Source organism: Crocuta crocuta, unplaced genomic scaffold (assembly GCF_008692635.1).
Source record: "Crocuta crocuta isolate KB4526 unplaced genomic scaffold, BGI_CrCroc_1.0 scaffold118, whole genome shotgun sequence".
In the NCBI taxonomy this organism is placed as follows: domain Eukaryota; kingdom Metazoa; phylum Chordata; class Mammalia; order Carnivora; family Hyaenidae; genus Crocuta; species Crocuta crocuta.
The window spans coordinates 3204550-3216727 of NW_027551558.1; positions in this window are offsets into that span (position 1 = coordinate 3204550).

Below are 12178 nucleotides of genomic sequence, written 5' to 3' on the forward strand. Positions count from 1 at the left end.
CTCCATATATGTGTATATAAATGTGAAATCCCATCAACGTTTTATGTAGACATAGAAAATCTTATTCTACTAGGTGCCTGGATGGCTCAGTTGGTTGAATATCTGATTCTTGATTTTGGCTCAGGTCATGATCCCAGGGTGGTAAGATTGAGCCCTTTATTGGGCTCTGTACTGAGCATGGATCTGACTTAAGATTTCTCTCCCCCGTTTGTACTCTCTCTGTCTTTCTAAAAAATAAAAAAAAGAAAATATTATTCTAAAATTTATAATCAACATCAAATTAAATTTATAATTTAAATTATAAAATTTTTATGGCCCTAGAATAGCTAAGGAAACTATGATAAATAAACATAAAGTACTAGCAATCCCTTTACATCCTATGAAAGTTCATTACACAGCTATGGTAATCAAGATAGTGTAGTATGGGAGAGAGATAGACATATAGATTAAATAGAGGTCCAGAAACAATCCATACAAATATGCTCAAGACGTTTTTAAAGAGAGAATTCACGGGGCGCCTGGGTGGCTTAGTCGGTTAAGCGTCCGACTTTCGCTTAGGTCATGATCTCACGGTTCGTGGGTTCGAGCCCCGCGTCGGGCTCTGTGCTGACTGCCAGCTCAGAGCCTGGAGCCTGTTTCAGTCTGTGACTCCCTCTCTTTCTGACCCTCCCCTACTCACGCTGTCTCTCTGTCTCTCTCTCCTAGAAATAAATAAAACATTAAAAAAATAAATAAAGAGAGAATTCAGTGAAGGAAGAACAGCTTTATCAACAAATCGTGCTGGAGCTGTAAATGTAAAACCATAAAGCTTTTAGGAAATAAAGAAAAAAAATGAGGGAAATCATTGGAATCTAAGATGAAGGTGAAAGGTTCTTAGAAGATACCAAAAGCACAATCTGTAAAGGAGTAATTGATAAATTAATTCCTATCAACCTTATATTCTTACATATCAAAGGTCCATGAATAAGATGAAAAGACAAACTACAAACTGGGAGAAAATATTTGCAAACTACATATATGACATAGAATTAGTATTTAGAAGATATAAAACACCCTTATAACTCAATGTTAAAACACAAGCATTCCTACTGGAAATGGGCAAAAGGCATGAAGAAACATTTCACTGAAGAGGATACATAGATGACAAGTCATCACATGAAAAGATGTTCAATAATCAGTCATCAGGAAACACAAGTTAAAACACAAGATGTTACTCTGTAACTATCAAAACGGTTAAAATAAAACAAACACAAAAGCTGCAACATCAAATACTGGTGAGGATGTAGTGAAACTGAATCAGTCATCATACATGGCTGGTAAGAAAGCAATTGATACAGCCACTCTAGAAAACAATTTGGCAGTTTCTTAGAAAACTACAGACACAAATACTGTACAACCAAGCAATTGTACTTTAGGTCATTTGTCCCCCAAAAGTGAGAACTTGCATTTTACAAATGTTCATATCAGCTTTATTCATAATACTCAAAACCTAGAAAAAGCTCAGATGTCCTTCAACAGATGAATGGGTAAATGAACCGTGATACATACATACATATCATAGAATACTACACAGTGATAAAAAAAAAAAAAAGAACACACTATCTGCAACAACTTGAATATATTTTCAAGGAAATGTGGTGCATGAAATAAGCAAATTCCATACAGTCTGATGCTATTTATTTAATGTTTTGAAGTGACAGACTTTTAGAACCCCATGGTGTAAGTGGGTGGGGATGTAAACTGGATGGGTTTGGCTGTATGCAAAACTGCATGCAGGTTTGGCAACTGTGCATAGATAGTGAAAGGAAGAGAAAGGAGAGTGCCATGGTCCTAAAAACAGCATAACATGGAGACTGTCATCAAATAATCACCTCCAAAAGGAGAGAGCCCATCTCTGAGGTGCATTTGCATCAAGGTTACCTGAAATACCCAGAGAAACTAGAAGGAGTACTTTTTGGCTCTGAATTACAGGTAAGTTAAAAACAGATAATGAACTCTCCTCTGGGGTCACCAGAGAAGCAATGAGAGTTGGGGAGATTCTCAAAGACCTTAACAATACCCACAAATTGGCATCTGGGTGGCTCAGTCAGTTAAACATCTGACTTCAGCTCAGGCCATCATCTTGCAGTTCATGAGTTCAAGCCCCACATCAGGCTCTGTGTTGACAGCTCATAGCATGGAGCTTGCTTCGGATTCTGTGTATCTCTCTCTCTCTGCCCACCCATCCCCATGTTCTGTCTCTCTCTCAAAAATAAATAAACATTAAAAACTAAAAAAAAAAGACAAAAAAAACCCCACATATAAAAAAAATAAGAAATAAGACCCCTCCTGTTTAGAATGTCAGAGACCCACCAAGAGGACGGGGGGGAGAGAATACCAGAAGTGGGATTTATATTGGTCAAGATTGGAAGACAAGGGATAAAGGAGAGAGAGAAGTTTCATTTACTAGAGGTAGGGATAGAAGCAGATCAGAATGGTGGGGGTAGCTAACAGAAAAAGCAATTTTGTAAGAAGAAATTGAGATGACAACAGACGAAGGAGGCCTTGATCAGAGAAGCAGGAATGCTATGCTGGTTGACCCCAAATCCTTACATGTCAATTTCCTAAGATACAAAAACTCATATCAATTAATCATGATGACAAGAAAAAAGAAAAAACCCTGCAGGTGAATCCCAAAGTATAAGTATTGTAGTAGTTAAAGAGCCAACTAAGACGAATAATGAAGCAACACACAAGAGAAACACATTCAACAACATGGTAAAATAAAATAACATTTAAAATTAAACCAGATTAGGGTCACCTGAGTGACTCAGTCAGTTAAGCATTCGGCTTCACCTCAGGTCATGATCTCACAGTTTGTGAGTTTGAGCCCTGCATTGGACTCCTCTCTGACAGTGCCTAGCCTGTTTGGGATTCTCTCTCTCCCTCTCTCTGTCTGTCCTTACCCCACTTATGTTCTCTCTCTATCTCTCTCTCTCTCAAAATAAATAAATAAAGTTAAAAAATAAAATTAACCCAGATTAAAGTAATTACCTAGCATTATAAAAAGAAGCTAAAAAATTGGGAAGCTACAGATAACATAAAAGATAAAATACACAAAGACACACTTAGGAATGATATGCCCAACAACAACAACAACAAAAAGAAACAGAAACAAGAGAAAACAAGAGAAACACAAAAAGAAAAAAACAAAAACAGATGAGGGGCTCCTGAGTGGTTCAGTCGGTCAAGCATTGGACTCTGGATTTTGGCTCAGGTCCTGATCTCACGGTTCATGGGATCAAGCCCTATGTTGAACTGTGTGCTGACAGTGTGGAGCCTGCTTGGGATTGTCTCTCTCCCCTTTCTCTCTGCCCCTCTGCTACTCATGCTTGCTCTCTCTGTCTCAAAATTTAATAACTTTGAAAATAAAATAAAATAAAAATGTTTTAACAAAATAAAAAAGCAGATGAAATAAGATCTGATAGAGTTCAGGGAAAACTTTGGGGAAAAACACAAGAGTAACTGCAGACAGGAAAATGTAATATGAGAATGACAAACTTGCTAAGAAAATAGAGGATAAAAATTCAAAATAGAAAATTAAAATTATCAAAATTAGTAAAACTAATTTAATAACACCCAGGAAAAAAGTAACAATGATAGAGTATGTTTGTCAGAGTCAACAGATAATGTAGAAAACCAAAGTAATGGAATTAACCAAAAAAAAAGCTATCAGAAAATTAAACGTGACTGTTTTTCTTGGGGAGAGTGGAATTGAACCCATTTACTAAATGGGAACTTTGTTTCACTGAAATATTTCACCAGAAGAGTGAAACATTAAGAATGTTTTAATAAATATCTTGGCATTAAAATAAGAGAATACTATTTTAGACACTGAAGCAAAAAATTCAAGCCACTAATGAGGGAAATAAATCAGATTGACATCTCACGTATCAAAACCAGTACTTGATATCTGCAAAATGTTGAACATCATGTTTAAGGCATTTAAAAAATAAATAAATAAATAAATCCAAATGTTTTATCCCTAACCAAATGGATATTCAAAGCATTGGCTACAGAAATGGTGAAAAATTGTGCAAGAGCTTGAAGTATTTTGCCCACAGATTTGTCCTGAGGAAGGACCAACCACATATTAGTGAAAAGCACAAATATGTTTAACTGATATGACAGAATAGACTGACATTCGTGACAATATGGATGGACCCAGACACTACTGTGCTGAGTGAAGTAAGTCGCACAGACATAAACAGTTATTGTGTGATTTCCCTTATATAAGCAAATGAATAAACAACACAAAACAGAAGCAGATTCGTATATACAGAGAACAAACTGGTGGTTGCTAGCGTGGAGAGAGATAGGAAGACTGGCAAAATAGGTGAGGGGATTAAGAAGCTTAAACTTCCAGGTGTAAAATAAATAAGTCACGGAAATGAGAAGTACAACATAGGAAATATAGCTCATAATACTGTAATAACTTTGTATGGTGACAGGTGGCAACTACACATATTGTGGTGAGCACTGGGTAATATATAGAATTGAGTATGTTGTACATGTGAAACTAATATAAACATGTTTAATATAAACATTGTATGTACTTCAGTTAAAAATAGAATTAAAAATATAAAGTAAATAAAAGCCAGAGTCAACAATTGCAAATGTCAAATAGGAAGGAAGGAAGGAAGGAAGGAAGGAAGGAGAAATAGCATGTAAATGTTATATTTTCTGACAATAGAGATGTATTAGTCATAAAACTAATAAAGTAGAAGAAAAAATGAAGAGCTTAATGGAAAGGAGAATAAGACTATTGATATAATCCTAAGTATTAAACAACTCATCTTTAATTTGACTCTGAACTAAGGAGGAAGGGTAAGAACAAATTTTAAGACATCAACAGTATCTAAAGAAAAAAAAAGAGAATTATACCTCTTCTTATAAACTCATTGTGTAAACATAATCACTAGAACAATAAGTCATAATTTTATAAATGCCATAAGATCCACTGAATACAGAAAATAAAAGATAGTATATAAGAAAAGGAACCAAAAATAAAATAGTGTGTTGTATCAATGAATGCAATTGGCTTACTTCAAATACAATTAAAATGCATCCCTAGACAGTCTCTTGCTCTTGAAGAAAGGAGTCACAAATAAATAAAAAGAGAATGTTCAAATGAACACCGTGGTGTTAGATTTGAGTTAGAGATATCAGTGTAAACTCACATTTATTTTAATAGACAGAGACAGATATAATATATGTCTGTGGGCACACATTGGGTATATATGTATGCATATTTCCTCTCTGAATTTGCTGAAAGTGCCTGGAAACAGTGATATTCCAGAAACCTAAAGAATACCTAGCACCCAGATCTTGACTTCTTAATGCTGCTCCCCAGTTAGAGGAATCAGGGCTTTTCACAGAAATGGATGATTCTGGAACCAGAATAAAGAAAATACAAGATGAGCCTGGAACATCTTACGGTGCCACAAAGTACAGACGTGTATATATTTATGCACACATGTCAAAAGAACACAGGAGTCAAAATGAAAGAAGAATGTCTAATACTAGACCAATCCGAGCAACAAAATAAATGCTGCCAGTAAGTGGATTATAGCACAAAGAATAAAAGAAATATCAAGTCCATGCTGATATAAACAAATGGCTGAATAAATAAATAAATGGGGATAAGAGGCAAAACTTTCTTACAGAATTACAAATAATACATGAAGATATAAGCTCTCAGGGGATTGAGCTTAATTTCCCTCCCCCTGAGTGTGGAACTGACTAATGATTCACTTCCAAAGAATACAGAAAGAGAAATGTAGTCACTTTTGAGTGTAGAAACCTGGGGAGAACTAATGTAGACTTCATCCACTTTTTACCCCCTTTACCTGCTCATCCATACCTCTCCAAAATGCAGTTGGTGGAAAAACAAGATGAATGATTATGCAGAGCAAAGCATCCCACCTTCCCATCCTGGACTATTACTTGAGAGAGAGAGAGAGTGAGAGAGAGATGATTTCTTTGTTCTTTAAACCACTAATTTGTAGGATCTCTTGGTGATGTCTACTTAGCTTTTTAGCCTTACCCATGAAATCTGATGAGTGATCTACTTGTGTTTCTTACACCCTGCGACTTTGAGTTCCTTAAATTCCTTCTGCCTGCACTGAAACCACATGGTTTACTTCTATCAGACAATTAAGATTCTTGATAACCACTTACAAGATTATGTTTCTTTGCCCAGGGATAACTGAATTTTAAAAGAGGAGCAAATGAAGCAGACATTCTCAGATGAATGGTAAATTTCAATGGTAAATTTAAAAAAAAAATCATTATTGGAAGATAAAGGAAAGAACCAGAAATTGTTAAACAAATGTATTTGTTGAGAAGACGCATGAACTAATGAAACTTAAGTGATAATTCTAGGTGATGCCGCCACTATTGCTACACACACATCTACCTTTACAGGGCAAATGGCACGAGAAGGGATATTCAGTCTAGTGAATAGCAGTGAAATTGATTCTTTCAAGATTTTATTTACTTGAACTGTTGAATATTTAAACTTAAGAGCATGTATGAGTAGATCATGCATATATTTCCTATTGAAAATAACTGGACGATGTCTGCACACCTTTAGACAAAAGCATTCCATGAAAGTAAGTCAAGTAAGTGCATCAAGAACCATAGGCCATAAACCACCCAGGACTTATCATCTGTATGAAGAAAGCTGGCCATGAAAGCCTTTGGAATTTCTAAAATTTCTTGTAATGGAAACATTTGCAATTGTGAGACCTGGCTTTCTTAATTTAAACATCAGCCATTTCTTTTTGAACAGGTAGATGGGATCAGAGAATTATAGGATTTAGAATTAGAGAGGCACAGCAAGTGTTAGGTAGTAGATCCTTGATCACTCTGTGGTGTGGTGTCTGGAGCAGAATGCCAAGATCCTGATCCTCCTCGCTTTGCTGGCAGGGCACTGTGCCAGCTCCAAGATCATAGTCTCTTTTTCCATAAGGTGGTTCCAATTCCCATACCGTCCTTGCAAAAGAAATAGATACAACTGGCTTCTCAGCATTAGCTGCTTCCTTCTGTCTGTCTTAGCTGATGTTTTCTTGTCTTTCGGGTCATGTTTGATGCTTACTCTCACCAGGCAAAAGAAACTACTCTGCTTTCTTCAACTATTTTTATTAATTTTATCCTGATCATTTTTTCTTTGTTTCATTGGCCCCATCTAAGAGAGTGGGTACGTGGGCTGTATTGTTTCTCTACTCCTAGGACTCTTTAATATTTGATTGAATGAATGTTGGAAGATCTATTTTAGTAACTTGAGTAACTTTATCCCACACTTGAATTTCTGTGTGTAGTCTATTGTGGAAGACCAGGGCTGGGAAAACTTTTTTCTGTAAAGAAGCATTTCCATACAGTCTCTGTGGCAATCACTCGACTCTACTGTTTTAGCACAGACACCATCACCGAAAATATGTAGAAGAACGCATATTTCTATGTTGTAATAAAACTTTATTTGCACAAACAGTGGGTGGGCCAGACTTGGCTCAAGCACTAGAGTTTGCCAACCCCTGTGATGAATGGTTAGATGTGAGGCTGCTTTGTTAATATATAAAGTTTGAATTAACCACTCTCTAGATATTTTGCAAGTATATTCATTAGTCAGCCTGCCATCAAAACTAGTTAATAGCATTCATCGTGCATACAGTTTATCCTGATGGAATAAAACTGCATATCTGCATAGCCTGCATTATTTACATATCACCTCATTCACTGACATAGGTAGACTGGCTGAGGTGGCTAAAAGCAGTCTGAGACTTGGGAGCTACGACTTTTATTAACCAGATCATATTCTACGTACTGTAGTACCATGGGCAGATAGCAAAATATTTCTGCACTACAATCTCTGAACGTGAATGAAACCTTATGCACACTGCCCCTGATCACATGTGGGTATGCTAGATATCTCTGCATTACCCATACCTTCCAGACCAATCATGAGAGAAAACATCCAATACAACATTATATAGTTAAAGGTACCCTAGTAAATAGAAGGTGTTGCAGTCGCTAGAACAGAAGAGACTTTGGTCAATATCGAGTGGGCTCAGTCTTGATAAATAGAGTGTGTGGGTAAAGAGAAATGTCAGTGTCCGCAGACACATCTGACAAGTCAAACAGAAATAGCAGAGGAATATTTAATGAGGAAAAGGGAAATTATACATTAGAGACATGATACAATCAGCTGAGTTAACCCAGGAAACAGTGGTGAATTTTCTGGGAGACTTTCAGTAAAACTGGCCAAAAGTTTCAGATAATTAGCAAAGAGAAGAATCTGGATCCAAGACAGACAGCCCCAGATCTTTGAGCTACAAAGGCAAGATGTGCACTCTGTGCTTCTCTTAGGAACACATGCCTCTCTGACTTCTTCATTTCCTCAACTCTCCAGAGCTCCGTGACCTGTTTTATCTTTGCTTTCTGCTTGCCCTTCACAGAAATTACTAATTTACAGCCTGGAGTCATACAAATTATTCTGGTGTTTTTCTTCTGGTTTTTACTTCTCTTATTGTAATGCCTGCATCCACTGTAGACTACTATTTATTTTGTATCCTTACCCATAACATGTTGGCTCCAAATTTAGGTCCCTAAGCTATCTAAATTGTTCTGCTAACCAAATTAAATCCCAGGGCTTAGAGCAGCCACAGAAAAGGTTTCCTACATCTCATCCTGGTGCTTTAATTGAAATTAAAGTAAATTATTCACACAGTGCACATTAATGTTGGCTCTGCTCCTTCTTCCTTCTTCCCAAATGACATTATGAGTTATGCCAAACTCAACTCATTTCCATTTTTGATATGGTTAACGAGTGGTAGATGAGGGGAATGTCATTGACAGTATAACTTGATTTCAGTCAGGCATTTAGGAAAAAACAATGACTCTCAGACTCTTCTTTTGGACATGAGAGATAAATGTTAATTGCATGATATAAGGGTATTTAAATAAAAATTGCCAAGACGATTAATTGATTGATAAGGATCAGAAAGAAGAATTCCATTTCTGGTTGTTTTCTTCGATATTTCCTCTTTGATCTAGCTTTGTGGGTCAAATGCTATGTGACCATTAAAAGTATGTTTTTGAAGATTAATACATAAGATAGTTGTTGTTGTTTTTAGGAATGAAACTTTATGCATAGGCACTGTGCATGTATGTATGTACATAGCTTAGGGAAAAAGAGACTGGTTGGAAACATGCTATTATTCCAAATGTTATCTCTGAATGATGGGATTTCGCTTAGTTTTTTCCTGTTTATTTTCCAATATTTTCTAAAATTCAGGTAACAGATACCATTATATTTTCAATAATAATATAGTATTATATGAGTTTTGGATAGATTAAAACTGTGGTCAAAGCCAAGTGGTAAAAATAAGAGGGTGAATGCAAAGGCCTGCATTTCCATTCTAAAATCAACATAGAATGTATAGGATAAAAGACATACCTGTCATTTACTCAAAAAGATCTATCCAGCAATTTCACTACTAGATATTTACAAATACATACATATATATGAGTGTGTGTGTGTGTGTGTGCGTGCGTGTGATGGAGTATTACTCAGCCACAAAAAAGAATGAGATCTTGCAATTTACTATGACATGGATGGAGCTAGAGCATATTATGCTAAGTGAAATAAGTCAGAGAAAGACAAATACCATATGATTTCACTCAAATATGGAATTTAAGAAAAAAAGCAAATGAGCAAAGAAAAAAAGAGAGGCAAACCAAAGAACAGACTCTTAACTATAGAGAACAAGCTGATGATTACCAGAGGGGAGTTTGGGGGTGGGTGGGTGAAATAGGAGATAGGGATTAAGGAGGACACTTGTTGTCATGAGCACTGGGTGTTGTATGGAAGTGTTGAATCACTATCTTGTACACCCGAAACTAATGTTACCCTGTACATTAACTAACTGGAAGTTAAATAGAAACCAGCAAAAAGATCCTGTGCCTTAGCTAGACTTAGGCACAAAAGAAACCCACATAGGGTCACAATGCCTAAAATAACTAAGAAATACCTTGTCCTGACATCAAAAGTATTAAAAAGAATTCCAGTCTCTCTCTCTCTCTCTCAAGGAATAACAAATCAATAATTCATCACAGAACTCTTGAAGGTCCTTTCAGCGTGGCATCCAGACTTCTCTCATCTCTAGCTCTCCATAGTCCTGCCCTGGCTGAAAACCCAAAACTGCCCCCCTTGGACATGATTTACCACCCCACCCCACTCACCCCACCTTGGTGTTCACTTTCCAGTTCCAATCCAACCAGAATCCGAATGGCGACTGGTGCTGCTTCACGAAAAACTCGCTCCAAATGTGCTTGGGAACACATGTGCTCTCCAATGCGTGCCACATTTCATTTCCCCAAGGTCACAAAGTGCGAGTGAGTGTTTCAGTACTCACAGCTTTGTGAAATCAGAGCTAAGGCCCTGTGTCGGAGGTGTTCTTGATTTTATTCAAGTGCTCAACCTCTCATTTGGTGTTAGGTTGTGTAACTCTTTTCAAAGCACAGCTTTTTTGTACCACACACAAGATTTTTGTTACCTATACCATGTATTTCTGCATAGCATTATTCGTTGGTAAAACTTCACTAGTATTCCCCCAAACATGGAAAATCACTGAAGGTATCGTAGAGTGTTGAGAATAACATATAGGTCAACAGCTAATGAAAAAAAATCGTCATCTTTATTAAAAGATAATAGTCATAATATTGATTTTTAATGTTCAATGTGATGTTTTGATTACATATAATGAAAAGGAAACCCATTATTTGAAAAACTGAGTGTTTATTTTTGATATATATATAGAGAGAGGCAAAGAGAGGGAGACACAGAATCTGAAACATCCCAGAGCCCAACATGGGGGTTGAATCCACAAACCGTGAGATCTTGACCTGAGGTGAAGTCGTGCACTTAACTGACTGAGCAGCTCAGGTATCCCTAGGAAACTCATTATTATATGACTTAAAGGCCCCAATATGAGAGGTGAAATGCAGGATTCTCAGAAGAAATTCATATAGCTTGTTGGCCTTCCCAACTTCATCTCTTAATTTCAGCATTCCTTTCTTGCCATTAACCAACAGAGAATCAGAAGTCAGACAGAAGTACAGGTGGCTTCTCTGTCCCTTCTCAGGTCACATGGATATGTATGGTTCATTGACGTTCACCTCTAAATAGGATTTTGTTTTTTCATTAGGTACCTTGTTTAAGTTCTCTATAGGGAGATTCAAGTGCCAGGAGAGCACGTGACTCTCTGGTTCTGGTTAAAAAAAAAAAAAAAAAGGACGACAAGAATATTTTGAAAAATCCATTTAGCTTCTCTTCCATGTCCAGAGATCACTGAAGAAATCATATCCTGGATAGATCCTGGATAGTATTTTATCTTTCTGTCCAGAGAGAATAATTCTTTCTTTCTTTCTTTCTTTCTTTTTTAATGTTTATTTCTTTTTGGGGAGAGAGAGAAAAAGAGAGAGAGAGAGCACGCAAGTGGAGAAAGGGCAGAAAGAGAGGGAGACACAGAATCCAAAGCAGGCTCCAGGCTCTGAGCTGTCAGCACAGAGCCTGACATGGGGCTCGAACTCACAAACTGTGAGATCATGACCTGAGCCGAAGTCGGAGGCTCAACGGACTGAGCCGCCCAGGCGCCCTGAGAATAATTCTTTCCATCGAGATCTGAAATTTGAGATTTGTCTTCCCAGTCTTAAGGGTGTCATTGAGAAATAATGGGTTCAGCGAACACTCTGCTTTGCTCAGATAGGTGGGCACCTCATAAATGTTGAGGCTCATATGCTAAGTAGTGCTCTCATTCTGGACTAAACAAAGCACGCCATGTCAGCACACTGGGTGCTAACTGGGAGATCTCATACTACACACAAGAGAACCAAAGGACTCACTTTGGGACATCTCACTATTGAGAAAATTACAAAACAAAACAAAACAAAAATGAGTGCCTGGAAGCACTCTGCTTAAATCATCCCTGAGAGTTAGGGTGGATTCCCATAATGCCAGGAAGAGTCCACATTTTTGCACATGACTGCTACTTTTAATAAAAATTACCATTTTTCTCTTCCTTCCTTAAATTCTAACTCAACCAACCTGATGGTCACAAAGACAAAAAGGCAAAAAAAA